At 37.6% G+C, this 18,198-nt stretch overlaps 1 long non-coding RNA gene across 2 annotated transcripts in view; it reads right to left on the minus strand.

The window, feature by feature from the left end:
• LOC138446266 (uncharacterized) overlaps nucleotides 1-18,198 on the minus strand; it is a 122,741-nt gene that overhangs the window by 61,116 nt on the left and 43,427 nt on the right. Inside the window, exons 2-3 of one of the 2 annotated variants that reach the window (XR_011259248.1) lie at nucleotides 14,330-14,432; nucleotides 12,942-13,833 (exon numbers count right to left, since the gene is read on the minus strand). This is a non-coding gene — a long non-coding RNA (uncharacterized lncRNA). Of the gene's footprint in view, nucleotides 1-12,941; nucleotides 13,834-14,329; nucleotides 14,433-18,198 lie in introns of those variants that run through there. The other variant, XR_011259247.1, reaches the window with a different exon arrangement.

An 18,198-nucleotide genomic window follows, 5' to 3' on the forward strand; every position in this document is an offset into this window, starting at 1 on the left:
ATTTCAAATCTTAAAGACGATGCTGTGAAAGTGCTGCACTCAATAGGCCACCAAATTTGGAAAAAGCAGTGGCCACAGGACTGGAAAAGGTCTGTTTTCATTCCAATCCCAAGAAAGACAATGCCAAAGAATGCTCAAACTAGCACAAAATTGCACTCATCTCACACACTATCAAAGTAATGCTCAAAATTCTCCAAGCCAGGCTTCAGCAGTATGTGAACTGTGAACTTTCAGATGTTCAAGTTGGTTTTAGCAAAGGCAGAGGAACCAGAGATCAAATTGTGAACATCCACTGGATTGTCGAAAAAGCAAGAGAATTCCAGAAAAACATCTATTTCTGCTTCAGTAACTATGCCAAAGCCTTTGACTGCGTGGATCACAATAAACTATGGAAAATTCTGAAAGAGATGAGAATACCAGATGACTTGACCTGCCTCTTGAGAAACCTATATGCAGGTCAGGAAGCAACAGTTAGAACTGGACATGGAACAACAGACTAGTTCCAAATAGGAAAAGGAATACATCAAAGCTGTATACTGTCACCCTGCTTATTTAACTTATATGCAGACTACATCATGAGAAACGCTTGCTGAAGGAAGCACAAGCTGGAATCAAGATTGCTGGGAGAAGTATCAGTAACCTCAGATATGCAGATGACACCATCCTTATGGCAGAAATTGAAGAACTAAAGAGCCTCTTGAAGAAAGTGAAAGAGGAGAGTGAAAAAGTTGGCTTAAAGCTCAACATTCAGAAAACGAAGATCATGACATCTTGGTCCCATCACTTCATGGCAAATAGATGGGGAAACAGTGGAAATAAGGGCTGACTTTATTTTGAGGGGCTCCAAAATCACTGCAGATGGTGTTTGCAGCCACGAAATTAAAAGATGCTTACTCCTTGGAAGGAAAGTTATGACCAACCTGGACAGCATATGCAAAAGCAGAGACATTACTTTGCCAACAAAGGTCTGTCTAGTAAAGGCTACGGTTCTTCCAGTGGTCATGTATGGATGTGAGAGTTGGACTATAAAGAAAGCTGAGTGCCAAAGAATTGATGCTTTTGAACTGTGGTGTTGGAGAAGACTCTTGTGAGTCCCTTGGACTGTAAGGAGATCCAACCCGTCCATTCTAAAGGAGATCACTCCTGGGTATTCATTAGGACTGATGTTGAAGCTGAAACTAATACTTTGGCCCCCTGATGCGAAGAGCTGACTCATCTGAAAATATCCTAATGCTGGGAAAGATTGAGGGCAGGAGAAGGGGATGACAGGGATGAGATGGTTGGATGGCATCATCAATGGACATGGGTTTCAGTGGACTCCAGTTGGTGATGGACAGGGAGGCCTGGCGTGCTGCAGTTCATGGGATCACAAAGAGTTAGACACAACTGAGCAACTGACCTGAACTGAACTGAAGCTGACACCAGACCCTTCAATATACAGGTGAATGTATCAAAATACAGTGGTATAAGAATTGTATTCTATGGTCATATGCACATATAAACAATAAAAGAATGGACTGATAGTCACCTGCATGTATAAACAATAGACAAAGTCTGTCTGTACATTCCTCACCTTCTCTCATTCACCAAGTTCCATGTCCTGGAATTGCATAGGGACTCCATTAATTCTCTCTCTTGGACTTTCTGAGAGTGATTTAGTCACCATGTCTCCTGTTGCCTCTCTAAAAATAATATTACTGACATAGGGATGCTGTTGTTATGTTGATACATAATTAATTTCATGATTTACTATAACTATAATTGCATTCAGAAACATTAATGAGCACTTATATAGCAGGTAGTGCTGCAAGTTCTTTTTACCAGTAACATCTTGTATCATGACAGCAATTAAATGATAGACTTAAAATGACTATTTATTTTTAACAAGGGAAGAAACCAAGGATTTGAAAGACTAAATAATCAGCCCCAAAACACAGCTAATGAGCAGTGTAGTCAGGCAGTGTGAATTCAGAGTCTTACTGCTTCTGCTTTGCTATACAGAGAGCTGCTCTCCAATATTCCAGAAGTGGAATTAATATGGCATGCATTGTGGTGTAACAAAGACTGAAATGGATAAGAAACCAGACATCTTATATAATTTTCCCCTGTCACTTGAGGTTTCAGAAAACTTGAAAGGTTCTAATTTATGAAACATAACTAAGTCTATCCTAAAAATAATGTGAATATCCCTTGAGAGGCTGTATATTAGAGTATATGAAATAGTCGTTAGGCTGGAAACCACTACAAGCTTAAATTCTTATTGTGATATAATAGAGTAAAAACATAAACCCCAAGAGTATAGTGCAAAGTATCTTGAGGAATGTATATAACCAAAACCCCACTGAAAATATAGAACACAACTATTACCTTAGATGGCCCCTCATGCCATCTATCATCCTCCAGTAGCCTCCCCATAGAAGTTCTTGAATATCATTATTATAGAATCATACTGTGTGTACTTTTAGGTCTGGCTTCATTGCTGACTATAATGTTTTGGGAGTCATATCTGTTTTAGCATATATTATTTTGGGCTCCAAAATCACTGCAGATGGTGACTGCAGCCATGAAATTAAAAGACGCTTACTCCTTGGAAGAAATGTTATGAGCAACCTAGATAGTATATTCAAAAGCAGAGACATTATTTTGCTGACTAAGGTCCATCTAGTCAAGGCTATGGTTTTTCCAGTAGTCATGTATGGATGGGAGAGTTGGACTGTAAAGAAGGCTGAGTGCTGAAGAATTGATGCTTTTGAACTGTGGTGTTGGAGAAGACTCTTGAGAGTCCCTTGGACTGCAAGGAGATCCAACCAGTCTATTCTGAAGGAGATCAGCCCTGGGATTTCTTTGGAAGGAATGATGCTAAAGCTGAAACTCCAGTACTTTGGCCACCTCATGCGAAAAGTTGACTCATTAGAAAAGACTCTGATGCTGGGAGGGATTGGGGGCAGGAGGAGAAGGGGACGACAGAGGATGAGATGGCTGGATGGCATCACTGACTCGATGGACGCGAGTCTGAGTGAACTCTGGGAGTTGGTGATGGACAGGGAGGCCTGGCGTGCTGCAATTCATGGGGACGCAAAGAGTCAGACATGACTGAGCAACTGAACTGAATTGAACTGAATTGATAATGTTTTGAGAGTCATTTCTGTTTTAGCATATATCACTAGTTATTACCAGTTTGTTCCACCTAATCTTTGAGAATTCCGTTGCATAAATTGACAAGTTCATTTACCTGTTCTGCTAATAATGGGTATTTTATTGCTTCCAATACTTTCCTATATTCAATAAAGCTAAAATGAATAATTGTAAAAATGCATCCTGAGGACATAGGTGTTTTCCATTTCTTTTCTACAAATACTTAGGATGGGAACTACTGAATCAAAAGGTAGGTGCATAGTTAACTTTATAACTATTTAACAAATAGTTTTGCATAGTGATTTGATGATTAGACACATGTATGTCTAATCTTATTTGAAATTTCTACTTGTCCCATCATCTTCTCAAACATTTGGTATTGCTAGTCACTTTATTTTAGAGGTTTTACTAGGTGTATCATGATATATAACTATGTCTTTAATTTACATTTTTCTGATGAAAACAATGTTGACCATTTTTCCATATGTTTATGAGTGCTAGTATAACCTCTTTTTGGAAATATTACAGTTATAATCAAGACGATAGCACTAGTGTAAACCTAAATAAATAAACTGATAACACTGATAGTCCAATGAGACTCAAATATATATGGACATATAATTTTTAACTGTTACAAATTAAATATATATATATTCCCTCAACTAAATAGTATAACATAATCTATATTTTTCTTCTACTTTTATAACTGAGGAAGAGATTTTTCAAATAAGTTGTTCATTTTTAATGACAATTTATTTGATTAAGAAAGTGTTAATCACTCAGGCACATTCAACTCTTTGTGACCCCATGGACTGTAGTCTGCCAGACTCCTCTGTCCATGGACTCCTCCAGGCAAGAATATTAAATGAGTTGCCATTCTTTTCTCCCAACCCAGGGATCTTCCCAACCCAGGGGTCAAACCTGAATCTTCCTCATTGCAGGCATATTTTTACCATGTGAATGTAACATGGTAAAAATTATTATTCTATTCTCTTATTCACATACATTTATATGTCTTTCTAATTTTTATTATAAAATTTAATTAATATTTTTGTGAAAAGGGATTTATAAAATTATGCCATAATTTAAAAATTATGGTAGAAACATTAAACAAGATTTACTCTCTTAAAATTTTAGGTGTACAATATAGTATTGTTGGTTGCAAGCACAAAGTTCTACTTCAGATGTCTAGAATATATCTTACATACTTGAAACTTTATACAATGGAGGGTTTAGTAGCAATCCTCCATTTTCCCCTTCCCCAAGCTCCTAGAAACCACCATTCTACTCTCTGCTCCTATGAGTTTGACTATTTTAGGTACTTACAGAAGAGGAATCATGCAGTATCAGTCTCTCTGTGATGAGTTCTTATTTCACTTAGCATTCCATTATTCCACTATATGTATATACCACATTTTCTTTATTCATTCATGTATAGATGAACATTTATATTGGTTCCATATCTTGGCTATTGTGAACAACGCTGCAATGACTGCAGTAGCAAATATCTCTTCAAGATTCTGACTTCAATTCTTTTGGATAAATACACACAGATTTGGGATTGCTGGATCATATAATAGTTCTACTTTTAACTTTTTTTTAGCAATATACATACTTTCTATCCATAAGGGCTGCACCATTTTACATTCCCTCCAACCATGTACAGGGTTTCGATTTCTCACATATTCACCAACACTTGCTGACTTTTTTTGTTGTTGTTGTTAATAGCCATTCTAGTAAGTATGCTGTGATACCTCATTGTGGTTTAATTTGAATTTCACTGACCATAGAAGGAAAAAAAGGTATTAACTTGTCTTCACCATAATTAAAAATTGCTTTCTTTCAAAAGATATTGATAATAAACAAGCAAACAACAGACTGGGAAAAATATATTTCCAGCATATATCTAAAAAAGGACTCATATCTCAGTTACATAAAGAAATTCAACAAATTGGTTTATATATACAGGTCTAATAATCATAAGAACCCTTAAGCACTATATAAAATGAGGTATTAACAGAGTTCACATGGAACATTGAATCCCACGCATCTTACTCTGTCTCAGAGGCCTTTTAGGCATCTATGTAATACCTCTGTGCCTGAAAACAAATGCTCAGATGTTGACATTTAAAGTAGAATTATGAATAAAAGAACAATGTTTTTACTTGATGTTTTTTCTCCCCTAGGAAATCTTTTGGAAATCTCACTGTCAGAAAAAAAGTTCTGCCTACATCTAAGGATGTTCTCTAGCTACCACTAGAATTTACATTGTCCAAACTTACACCAAAGCAACAGTTTACCCTTGTCACTGACTGATATGTGGGCTAACAATGAGAGGTTTAGTGATTGGTTCAAGGCTCCTTTTAAATTGCTATGGATATAGGAGTATTCCAGTTTTCTGACCAAGTCAAACAAACCTCTACTTATTTCCCTTCTAGAGCAAGATGATAGCATAAATATTTCAGGATCTCACCTCTCAATGAATATTTTGCTCAACTCTCAACAAGCAGTTTTGTGTTTTTTTTTTCTGTCTGATAGTAGGACAGTCTAGTGAAAGTGAAACACACACACAGACACACATACCCCCACAAAAATGAAGGTAATTCTTACTACAGTGGCAGAGTATCACACCATTTCTGATGCAAACATAATGGCAACAGGCTCTCACAATTTCCATCACGACTTATCTCACTCAGGATGTTTTATCCAATAAGCATTCTTCATTGCTCTACCTCTGAACACCCAGATTTCTAGCATGGAGGGGACAGTAGTTTATCTACCAATCTTTTGCGGGCCCTGATTCTTAAATACTTTTGTATCATTACTACAATGTCTTGCTCATTAAATATTGCCTGAAATAATTTCATTGTCTTAATTTACCATTCTTCTCACAAGTAGTACATTTCAATTAAAAATCTCTGCAGCTTTGTCTTTTTGTTCCACCATATAATTGTACTCCAAATGGAATTAATTAATTTTTGTGGGTGTACCTGTAGCCTAGTACTATACCATTCTTTGCTAAAAGTGTATATCCTTAAAACATGAAAATTCATTGATAAACAATTTTGAAGCATAAGTAATTCATAAGTTGGAAGCTTATGAAAAAATAAAATATAATATAGTTACTCTAAGAAGTCAGTTGATATCACCAGCACTTTATGCTCCTCTGTTAACTGCAGTGTGAATGTGTGTGTTTGTGTTGTCTATGTGTGTTTGGTCCATCCTCTCACATGCTTAAATAATAATGAAAATTTAAATGTATAGACTTAGTGATGTGTTCCTTGACATTTAAAAACCATGCTATACTTATATAAAGAAAATACATAAAAATGGTATGCAGCCTGTGGGTTCTCTATTATTAACCGGTACATCACTTATTGTAAAATATTTATTCCCTACACAGTTTAGAAGAATCACAAGCATATCTCACCTTTGTGAATTGCATTTAAGGAAAAAAGTACAAATGGTATGGTTTTTCCCATGATCAATTATAAAACCCATTAAGTAATGCTGATATTTAAGTGGTTCTTTGGAAAAATGAAAATTAGTTATCTAAATAGAGTATATCAGGAATAACACTAAATGTTTTACAGCTTAAATTCTGTTAACTTACAAATAGCAATTTCTATCAAGTCTTATATGACAAGAGTTCATTTTAGAAGTTAGTAGGGCACATTTACTTTTACTTTTCACTTTCATGCATTGGAGAAGGAAATGGCAACCCACTCCAATGTTCTTGTCTGGAGAATCCCAGGGACAGCAGAGCCTGGTGGGCTGCTGTCTATGGGGTTGCACAGAGTCAGACACGATTGAAGTGACTTAGCAGCTTAGCAGCAGGGCACATTTATATCTCTTGAATGAAAAGAAGATGGATTTATAAGAATGTTAGAGAATTCTATAGCTCTTGGAGGGTATATTCAAGAGCATCTTCAGTCAGTAAAGAAAATCCTAGATCCACCACTGAATCATGTAAATTATAGGTATTTTAGGAAATCAGTTGAAGAGGGATTGTATAACTTCCCTCTGTAATTCATTTCAAGGTTGAAAATCCTGTTGTCAGGATTTTCTTCTTCCTATCTAACCTACATCACTCATACTTCAGTTAAGTCCGTTACCTCTTGTTTCCCGCCCCCCCTCTGTATAAATTGAGAACTGCTGAGATAGAGCTGATTTAGAGATTGAAACAAGTTGAATTGTTTCCCGGATTACTATCTCTAAGAAGAGAACATTCTAAAAACAGAGAAATTTGGGTAACTTAAATGCAGTTAAATATAGTGAATTACCAAAAACAAATATATTTCCCTGAAATAATTTGAAAAAGTCTTGAGAAGTAGTGGAATTTGTGGTAAACTTACTTTTACTTAGTTTCATATTGCCAATGCCTTAGGTAAACATAGGTAAATGCTCTCTTTAAAAACAACAAAAACAGAAAAATGAATCAGCATATATTCAGAAATTTCAGAATATGTAGAACTGTACTGTATAGAGAGTTCTACATACTTTGAATTTTTTATTTTTAAAATAATATAATGTATAACATGGGGAATATGGCCAATATTTTATAAGTATAAATGGAATACAACCTTTAAATATTATGGTACACTGTATTATATACCCATAACATATATATCAATAATATTGTAATAAGCTATACTTCAATAAAAAATGCATTTCAAATTTCTTTGATTATCTGAAGGTATTCTTAAATGAGGACTTCCCTGGAGGCTCAGTGGTAAAGAATGTGCCTGCAATCCAGGAGAAGTGTGTTGAATCCCTGGAAAGATCTCCTAGAGAAGGAAATGGCAACCCAAGAAATCCCATGGACAGAGGAGCCTGAGAGATGACACCCAAAAGAGTCGGACAACACTTAGTAACTAAACCACTGCCACCACCACCATTCTTGAGTGAATATTATGGTTCCTATTATGGGCTGCCAAGGTGGTGATAGGGGTAAGGCACCCACCTGCCAATGCATGAGATATGAGACCCAGGTTCGATTCTTGGGTCAGGAAGATCCCCTGGAGGAGGGCATGGCCATCCACTCCAGTATCCTTGCCTGGAGAATCCCATAGACACAGGAGCCTAGTGGGCTACAGTCCATAGGGTCCCAGAGTCTGAAACAATTGAGGCAACTTAGCATACACACACCATTCCTATTAATACTTAAGTTGGTGAAACCACCACCACGTGATTATAACAACTTATAGAAGATGGCAGAAGCACAGCTTGAGATGAAAACTTGTGTGCCATATTCTTAGGTATTTTTTAAACCAGGTTCACATACCTGATATTGTTAACAAAGCATGATTTGATCAGTAGCTCTATGCCTATGACTTTCTATCCTTTCAAGGTTAGAGAAGCTGTGAGAAATCCTTGTCTTTGGAAGAAATCCAACCGGAGATCCATCTTTGAGAGAAATGAGACTTTATACTCTGCATAAATCTAGAGATTCCTGTAGTACCTGCAGTTGACCTGAATTTACGAACAACCACAGAGAAAAATTATCCAGGTCACACCAAATTTGGAAAACTTTATCCATCAAAGAAAAGAAAGAAAAAAAGAAGAAAGAACTTAGACAGGGAAAAGTAACTTTGTTGTTGGTCAGTCACTAAGTTGGGTCTGACTCTTTGTGACCCTGTGGACTGACCAAGCTTCCCTGTCCTTCACCATCTCCCTGAGTTTGCTCAAACTCATGTACATTGAGTCAATCATGCCATCCAACCATCTCATCCTCTGCCTCCCTCTTCTACTCCTGCCTTCAATCTTTCCTGGAATCAGGATCTCTTCCAATGGGTTGGCTCTTCACATCAGGTGGCCAAAGTATTAGAGCTTCAGCTTCAGCATCAGTCCTTCCAATGAATATTCAGAAGAACTGATGCTGAAGCTGAATCTTGGAACATTTTATCCATTAAAAACAAGCAAACAAACAGAACTTCAACAGAAAGGGGAAAGTAATTTAAGGGATTATAACTCAGACAACCTGGGTTAATCAGGATGCTCAGAGTCCAAATCTGTTACTTGAAATGACTTTGCAAGTTCAGTGTTGAAAAATAAAGAAAAAGAAACTTTTTTTTTTTCTTTTGGCTTCTACCATTGCCCTACTTGAAATTGTAAGACTTGAGATTTTTCTCTGCATTTTTTTTCATTTTCACCCTTTTCCAGTTATCACATAGGTATTTTGTGTAATCAAAGTAGTATATGTTCAACTTCTCTTGCAGGCAATTCTGTTGTACTTTAAAATAATCCATGTGAAGAGAGAGAAAAACAAAATTTGCACAAAAATATCTCATATCCAGAGAAGAAATTACCACAATACAGAAATGTTCCAAATCCTATAAAGGGGGAGAAAAAACAACTAAAAATGCTTAAACTCAGAAATATTTTAAAACTTATACAAAATCTATAACTGAGATTAAAATCTTTTCTAAAATATGAATTATATCTGAGCTACTAATTAAAGATCCAGGTTTCTGAGCATCAGCCTCAACTTCCTAAATCAAAATCTCCACAAAGGTAAGTCTTGGAAGTTTGCATTTTAACATTTCCTATGAGATTATGCCAACCACTAAAATTTGACAAGTATAATCCTATAGAGTTTGGGAATTCCCCAGTGTCACTAGTGGTAAAGATTCTGCCTGCCAGTGCCAGAGATGCAAGAGACATGGGTTCGATCCTTGAGTCAAGAAGATCCCCTGGAGGAGGAAATGGCAACCCATTCAAGTATTCTTGTCTGGAGAATCCCATGGACAGAGGAACCTGACGGGCTACAGTCCATGGAGTGGCAAAGAATTGGACATGGCTGAGCAAACACACACACCTATAGAGTTTCATAGATATGAAAACAAAATAAGACCTCTTTCAACAAGAGAAACTTTCATAATGCCAGGGTCTAAGTCCCTTTAGACTGAATTGCTGCTGCTGCTAAGTTGCTTCAGTCGTGTCCGACTCTGTGTGACCCCATAGACGACAGCCCACCAAGCTCCCCTGTCCCTGGGATTCTCCAGGCAAGAACACTGGAGTGGGTTGCCATTTCCTTCTCCAATGCATGAAAGTGAAAAGTGAGTGAAGTCACTCAGTCTTGTCTGACTCTTCACAACCCCATGGACTGCAGCCTACCAGTCTCCTCCATCCATGGGATTTTCCAGGCAAGAGTACTGGAATGGTTTGCCATTGCCTTCTACATTAGACTGATTAGCTTTGTTGAAACAGAGGATCCCTTCATCTGGCCAGAAATCCATCTCAATAATGCTGGAGTTGGTTATAAAAGCAAGATAAAGCAAATAATAGTAAAAGCAATCACCCCAATGCAGAAGTCTCCTTGAGGACAGAAACTGTGTGGTTAGCAGTTCTGTCCTAGGCATAGAGTAGGCACATGAATATTTTTCAAAAGAATGGGTGAATGATCAGAAAGTTTGCCCTAACAGTCAAAGGGCAATCAATTGCCTTATTGAAAGCAGAGCAGTTTAATTCAGAATGAATAACTGGCCACAATACCTTGAATAATCCAGCTTTTCAATACCTTGAAGGCAGTGATGTGTGGTGGAATCTAATGGAAAAGTACCAGCCAAGAGTGAAAGCAAGCTGTGTTCTTAACTTTCCCTGTGCTTTTCCTTTTTACTATGCAACTGACACTATTATCATTTTCAACATTGCTGCTTGTGGCATTCTTTGTGAGCAAGGTATTGACATACTATAATTCTTTCTGCATCTTTCTATTGTGTTTTTTCCATTTAAACTTTCAGTAATTTTTAATGAAACATATTATTTTATTGCAAAAATGGTACAGAGATACTGAAAATGGTGAGAAAGTTTAAATGCTACCAGTGTATCTTAATGACAACATCCACTGGATCATGGAAAAAGTAAGAGAATTCCAGGAAAATATCTACCTCTGCTTAATTGACTACACCAAAGCCTTTGACTGTGTGAATCACAATAAACTGTGGAAAATTCTTAAAGAGATACGAATACCAGACCACCTAACCTGCCTCCTGAGAAATCTGTTTGCAGGTCAGGAAGCAACAGCTATAACCAGACACGGAACAATGGACTGGTTCCAAAATGAGAAAGGAGTTCAGTGCAGTTCAACTTGCTCAGTCATATCCAGCTCTTTGCAACCCCATGGACAACAGCATGCCAGGCTTCCCTGCCCATCACCAACTCCAGGAGTGAAAAAGTTGGCTTAAAACTCAACACTCAGAAAACTAAGATCATGGCATCTGGTCCCATTTCTTCATGGCAAATAGATGGGGAAGCAATGGAAAGAGTGACAGACTTTATTTGGGGGGCTCTGAAATCACTGCAGACGGTGTTTGCAGCCATGAAATTGAAAGACGCCTGCTCCTTGAAAGAAAAGCTGTGACCAACCCAGGCTGCATATTGAAAAGCAGAGGCATTACTTTGCCAACAAAGGTCCATCTAGTCAAAGCTATGGTTTTCCCAGTAGTATGTATGGATGTGAGAATTGGACCATAAAGAAAGCTGAACACTGAAGAATTGATGCTTTTGAACTGTGATGTTGGAGAAGACTCTGGAGAATCCTTTGAACTGGAAGGAGATCCAACCAGCCCATCCTAAAGTAAATCAGTCCTGAGTATTCATTGGTAGGATTGATGCTGAAGCTGAAACTTCAATGCTATGGCTGCCTGAGGGAAGAACTGGCTAATTGGAGAAGACCCTGATGTTGGGAAAGATCGAAGGCAGGAGGAGAAGGGGATGACAGAGGATGAGATTGTTAGATGATATCACTGACTCAATGGACATGAGTTTGAGCAAGCCCTGAGAGATCGTGAAGGATAGGAAAGCTTGGTGTGCTGCAGTCCATGGGGTCACAGAGTAGGACACAACTGAGTGACTGAACTGAATTGATCTTAATGCAGGCAAACATTTAAATTTGAAAATGCTTGGATTTTAAAGCATTAAATTTTTGGCATAAATTGAGCACTTAATCTTTGTAAGGAAAGTTATGACCGACTTAGACAGCATATTCAAAAGCAGAGACATTACTTTGCCAACAAAGGTCTGTCGAGTCAAGGCTATGGTTTTTCCAATGGTCATGTATAGGTGTGAGAGTTGGACTGTGAAGAAAGCTGAGTGCCAAAGAATTTATGCTTTTGAAATGTGGTGTTGGAGAAGACTCTCGAGAGTCCCTTGGACTGCAAGGAGATCCAACCAGTCCATTCTGAAGGAGATCAGCCCTGGGATTTCTTTGGAAGGAATGATGCTAAAGCTGAAACTCCAGTACTTTGGCCACCTCATGTGAAGAGTTGACTCACTGGAAAAGACTCTGATGCTGGGAGGGATTGGGGGCAGGAGGAGAAGGGGACGACAGAGGATGAGATGGCTGGATGGCATCACCGACTCGATGGACGTGAGTCTGAGTGAACTCTGGGAGCTGGTGATGGACAGGGAGGCCTGGCGTGCTGTGATTCATGGGGTTGCAGAGTAGGACACGACTGAGCGACTGAACTGAACTGAGTGCTACTAAAGGGAAAAATCAAGACCTAGAGAACAAGTGAAGCAATCTAGCCAAAAACCTATAATATCTAGTGGACTAAAGCAAACATTATTGTGAATAATAATTTTATAGTCTGAAGAATTCATACATATTGAATGATAAAATTTACATAAATATATGTTTATGAAATAAAAATTTCACCACCCAACCTTCAGACACAATTCAGTTCAGTTCAGTTCAGTTCAGTTCACTCGCTCAGTCGAGTCCGACTCTTTGTGACCCTGTGAATTGCAGCACGCCAGGCCTCCCTGTCCATCACCAACTACCGGAGTTCACTCAGACACAATTAGGGTAACTCATTCACTTATTTATTATAATTCTGACTTTCTGAAAACTTGGTAAAATAAAGTTCATAATTAGATAAAAATATTTTTATTTAACAAAATGAGAAGTCAAAACCTAATGGCTGATTATAGGTGGGATAAAATTTGCTACACAAGAAATGGCACAAAGATGATTCACCATCATTTCCAATATAAATTTATATACAGCATATATTTTAAATACTATATATTATTTACAAATAAGACACCCATGCAAACCTAGTGTTATAAATAGCATTACAAATGCCATACCTACTCTTAGGTAAAGAAATATTGAAATAAAAACAAAAAAAAATAGACACTTTCCAGATGGAAATATAAATGGAAGAAGAATATTATAGACAATTTCAAAAACTGTGAGATTTTCAGTTAATTGTTATCAGCCCAAAATAGCTGGAGTGTGGGAGAGAAGAACTGTGGAAACTGAACACATACAATAGCTGTTTTGTTAATGACATGTGAAAACTTGAACCTTTTATAATATCCACTCTGTTTCAATCCTGAATCCCCCATTATTCCACTAGCATGAATCGTTCCAAGCCTGGGCATACCTGCCAGCAAACTGTCCTACTCATCCCTTTTACACATGAAAGAAAATAATGTAACTCCTTTGAATTAATAACTGTTTTCTCCAGAGACTCTCTGCTGAGATGTACAAACCAAGATTATTTTTATCACCTAGGAGTAAAACAACATCATCAATGATACTTCACACCAGTTAATCATCAGACCTAAGAAAAACCGGATCTGTTTCCTAGGTTTGATTGTCTTCTTCAACTTCTGGTTATGGTAGCAGTTAAACATCATGATCCATGCTTACTTCTGCTTGTGTGTGAGCTGGAAAATATATTATTCTTTCTGTTGAATGAGGAAAATGTTGCCACAGTTAAAAATAAACAGATTTTAGGCATTTTAAAATATACTAATAATTATAATCTGGTTTCTCATCAAGAGATTGTATAAATATTTCACCTTTTAAAATGTACGAATATTTAAATTTGAATATTCCATAACATTCCCTTTTCATAGAAGTTGATATATTTGAATTCAAAATATGTTTGAAGTCTCCATTTCTAAGTTCTCCTCTGATATCTACATTCATAACAATGGGTGGAAACACTGTTTCCATTCTACTCAAAGATTTGAATGGAAAACGTACAGGCAAAGATAAAACATATAGCTAACAATAGGTATAAACCATTCTTCACAATATATAGAGTGCTTGAATATATATTATTTTATGTAATCTTTATAATATTTGTGTGAGATTTCATTTTCACCATATGCATTTAGAAAGAATTGAGATCTACAGGTTATTCTTTAAATTATACTGCTAGTAAATTTCAAAACTTACTCTTGAAATAAGTCCTATCATTAATCCTTGTTTGTTTCCCAAAAGTTGTGTTCCAGGTTACAGCCAACATGGATATGAAGCCAGTGTCAAGGGTGACATCATTCTGAAAGATAATTACAGTTTTTCTGAATCAATAATGTATCATTTAACATTATTAAAAGTCATCCCTCTTGTAAATATTTATCAAGGATACCTAAAAAGCATTAGAAAAGATATTCCAGAGAGTTCAGATGAAACTGAACTACATAACAAGTAGTAGAAAAGAGCAAATCAACCTTCATATATTCTGATGGTTCATCAAAATAATTCCAAGTGCACACCTGACTTGTCTGTTTATCTATCTATCTCTATTAAGACAGGTAAGTAGAGTTCCAAAGAATAGCAAGGAGAGATAAGGAAGCCTTCCTCAGCAATCAATGCAAAGAAATAGAGGAAAACAACAGAATGGGAAAGACTAGAGTAGTCTTCAAAAAAATTAGAGATACCAAGGGAACATTTCATGCAGAGATGGACTTAATAAAATACAGAAATGTTATGGACCTAACAGAAGCAGAAGATATTAAGAAGAGGTGGCAAGAATACACAGAAGAACTGTACAAAAAAGAGCTTCACAACCCAGATAATCACAATGGTGTGATCACTCACCTAGAGCCAGACATCTGGAATGTGAAGTCAAGTGGGGCTTAGAAAGCATCACTGTGAAAAAGCTAGTGGAGGTGATGGAATTCCAGTTGAACTATTTCAAATCCTGAAAGATGATGCTGTGAAAGTGCTGCACTCAATATTCCAGCAAATTTGGAAAACTCAGCAGTGGCCACTGGACTGGAAGAGGTCAGTTTTCATTCTAATCCCAAAGAAAGGCAATGCCAAAGAATGCTCAGACTACCATTGCACTCATCTCACACACTAGTAAAGTAATGCTCAAAATTCTCCAAGCCAGGCTTCAGCAATATGCAAACTGTCAACTTCCAGATGTTCAAGTTTGTTTTAGAAAAAGCAGAGGAACCAGAGATCAAATTGCCAACATCCACAGGATCACCGAAAAAGCAAGAGAGTTCCAGAAAAATCTCTATTTCTGCTTTATTGATTATGTCAAAGCCTTTGACTGTGTGGATCACAATAAACTGTGGAAAATTCTGAAAGAGATGGGAATACCAGAGCACCTGACCTGCCTCTTGAGAAACCTGTATGCAGGTCAGGAAGCAACAGTTAGAACTGGACATGGAACAACAGACTGGTTCCAAACAGGAAAAGGAGTATGTCAAGGCTGTATATTGTCACCTGCTTATTTAACTTCTATGCAGACTAACTTAAAGTCTTATATAACTGTAACTTATATGACATCATAAGAAACACTGGGCTGAAAGAAGCACAAGCTGGAATCAAGATTGCTAGGAGAAATAGCAATAACCTCAGATATGCAGATGACACCACCCTTATGGCAGAAGGTGAAGAGGAACTAAAAAGCCTCTTGATGAAAGTGAATGTAGAGAGTGAAAAAGTTGGCTTAAAGCTCAACATTCAGAAAACCAAGATCATGGCATCTGGCCCAATCACTTTATGGGAAATAGATGGGAAAACAGTGGAAACAGTATCAGATTTTATTTTGGGGGGGGGGGGGCTCCAATATCACTGCAGATGGTGATTGCAGCCATGAAGTTAAAAGATGCTTACTCTTTGGAAGGAAAGTTATGATCAACCTAGATAGCATATTCAAAAGCAGAGACATTACTTTGCCAACAAAGGTCCGTCTAGTCAAGGCTATGGTTTTTCCAGTGGTCATGTATGGATGTGAGACTTTGACTGTGAAGAAAGCTGAGCACTGAAGAATTGATGCCTTTTAACTGTGGTGTTGGAGAAGATTCTTGAGATTCCCTTGGCCTGCAAGGAGATCCAACTAGTCCATTCTAAAGGAGATCAGTCCTGGGTGTTCATTGGAAGGACTGATGCTAAAGCTGAAACTCCAATACTTTGGCCACCTCATGCAAAGAGTTGACTCATTGGAAAAGACTCTGTGTATCTTTCGCTGTCTTGCATACAGGGTTATCGTTACCATCTTTCTCAATTCCATATATATGCATTAGTATACTGTATTGGTGTTTTTCTTTCTGGCTTACTTCACTCTGTATAATCGGCTTTTTTCATCCACCTCATTAGAATGGATCAAAATGTATTCTTTTTAATGGCTGAGTAATACTCCATTGTGTATATGTACCACAGCTTTCTTATCCATTCATATGCTGATGGACATCTAGGTTGCTTCCATGTCCTGGCTATTATAAACGGTGCTGTGATGAACATTGGGGTACATGTGTCTCTTTCAACCCTGGTTTCCTCAGTGTGTATGGCCAGCAGTGGGATTGCTGGGTCATAAGGCAGTTCTATTTCCAGTTTTTTAAGGAATCTCCACACTGTTCTCCATAGTGGCTGTACTAGTTTGCATTCCCACCAACAGTATAAGAGGGTTCCCTTTTCTCCAGCATTTATTGCTTCTAGAATTTTGGATCACAGCCATTCTGACTGGCGTGAAATGGTACCTCATTGTGGTTTTGATTTGCATTTCTCTGATAATGAGAGATGTTGAGTATCTTTTCATGTGTTTGTTAGCCATCTGTATGTCTTCTTTTGAGAAATGTCTATTTAGTTCTTTGGCACATTTTTTGATTGGGTCGTTTCTTTTTCTGGAATTGAACTGCAGAAGTTGCTTGTATATTTTTGAGATTAGTTGTTTGTCAGTTGCTTCATTTGCTAGTATTTACTCCCATCCAGAAGGCTGTCTTTTCACCTTGCTTATAGTTTCCTTTGTTATGCAGAAGCTTTTAAGTTTAATTAGGTCCCATTTGTTTATTTTTGCTTTTATTTCCAGTATTCTGGGAGGTGGGTCATGGAGGATCCTGCTGTGATTTATGTTGGAGAGTGTTTTGCCTATGTTCTCCTCTAGGAGTTGTATAGTTTCTGGTCTTACGTTTAGATCTTTAATCCATATTGAGTTTATTTTTGTGTGTCATGTTAGAAAGTGTTCTAGTTTCATTCTTTTCCAAGTGGTTGACCAGTTTTCCCAGCACCACTTAAAGAGATTGTCTTTGCTCCATTGTATATTCTTGCATCCTTTGTCAAAGAAAAGGTGTTCATAGGTGTGTGGACTTATCTCTGGGCTTTCTATTTTGTTTCATTGATCTATATTTCTGTCTTTGTGCCAGTAGCATACTGTCTAGATGACTGTGGCTTTGTTGTAGAGCCTGAAGTCAGGCAGGTTGATTCCTCCAGTTCATTCTTCTTTCTCAAGATTGCTTTGGCTATTCGAGGTTTTTTGTATCTCCATACAAATTGTGAAATTATTTGTTCTAGCTCTGTGAAAAATACCATTGGTAGCTTGATAGGGATTGCATTGAATCTATAGATTGCTTTTGGACTCTGTGGGAGAGGGCGAAGGTGGGATGATTTGGGAGAATGGCACTGAAACATGTATAATATCATATATGAAATGAATCGCCAGTCCAGGTTCAATGCATGACACAGGATGCTTGGGGCTGGTGCACTGGTATGACCCAGAGGGATGGTACAGGGAGGGAGTTGGAAGGGGGGTTCAGGATGGGGAACACGTGTATACCCATGTCAGATTCATGTTGATGTATAGAAAACAAATACAATATTGTAAAGTAATTAGCCTCCAATTAAAATAAATAAATTTATAATTAAAAAAAGACTGCTGCTGGGAGGGATAGGGGGAAGGAGGAGAAGGGGATGACAGAGGATGAGATGGCTGGATAGCATCACTGACTCGATGGACATGGGTTTGAGTGAACTCTGGGAGTTGGTGATGGACAGGGAGGCCTGGGATGCTGTGATTCATGGGGTCACAAAGAGTC

The sequence above is a fragment of the Ovis canadensis genome, chromosome 9 (genome assembly GCF_042477335.2).
Source record: "Ovis canadensis isolate MfBH-ARS-UI-01 breed Bighorn chromosome 9, ARS-UI_OviCan_v2, whole genome shotgun sequence".
Classification (NCBI taxonomy): Eukaryota; Metazoa; Chordata; class Mammalia; order Artiodactyla; family Bovidae; genus Ovis; species Ovis canadensis.